The sequence below is a fragment of the Coenobita brevimanus genome, chromosome 90, assembly GCF_032717465.1.
Source record: "Coenobita brevimanus isolate Jiangsu-jjx chromosome 90, ASM3271746v2, whole genome shotgun sequence".
In the NCBI taxonomy this organism is placed as follows: domain Eukaryota; kingdom Metazoa; phylum Arthropoda; class Malacostraca; order Decapoda; family Coenobitidae; genus Coenobita; species Coenobita brevimanus.
Window position 1 is genome coordinate 15749837 of NC_137043.1, and position 773 is coordinate 15750609.

The 773-nt window shown below is 42.0% G+C and overlaps 1 pseudogene; it reads left to right on the plus strand.

Moving 5' to 3' along the window:
- Positions 1-307: 307 nt before the first annotated feature.
- On the plus strand, positions 308-427 carry LOC145411720 (5S ribosomal RNA; annotated as a pseudogene).
- Positions 428-773: the final 346 nt, after the last annotated feature.

The window sequence follows — 773 nt, forward strand, 5'->3', positions numbered from 1 at the left end:
CGCATCCAGTGCTCTCTTCTCACTGTCCATCCATCCTATTCGTGGTCTTCCTCTCAGCCTTACACCTCTCACATCAGATCTTGTTATCTTTTTCACCAATCGCTCATTATCCATTCTCTCCATATGCCCAAACCATCGCAACACCCTCTGCTCAACTCTACCAGGAATAGATTCAAGAGATACGCGTTATGGAGAGGATTTTCTGTTCTCTTTCTCTCTCTCTCTCTCTCTCTCTCTCTCTCTCTCTCTCTCTCTGTATATATATATATATATATATATATATATATATATATATATATATATATATTGCCACGACCATACCACGTTGAGTACATCGCTTCCTGTCCGATCAGCGAAGTTAAGCAACATTGGGTCTGGCTAGTACTTGGATGGGTGACCGCCTGGGAACACCAGATGCTGTTGGCATCCCTTCGTGTCAAGTGGGGTTGGTGGAGGATTAGTGCCCCTCCCTGTAAAACAATTAACTCTAAGCCGTTGGCCACCCCGTTTGGGATACATGGCGTCTGGCAATGAATGAATGAATATATATATATATATATATATATATATATATATATATATATATGAGAGCTAGGAGGGTTAGGTGTGGCAGGAGGTTTTGAAAGTGAGTGAATTGGATAAAAGAGAGAAAAAGATAGAGTATCAGGAGAAATTGAAAGATGAGTGGAATGCAGTGAAAGATCGGGAAAATGGCAGTGTGGAGGAGGAATGGCAGTTATTTAAGAGTGCTGTGGTGGGGCATGCAGAAGAGG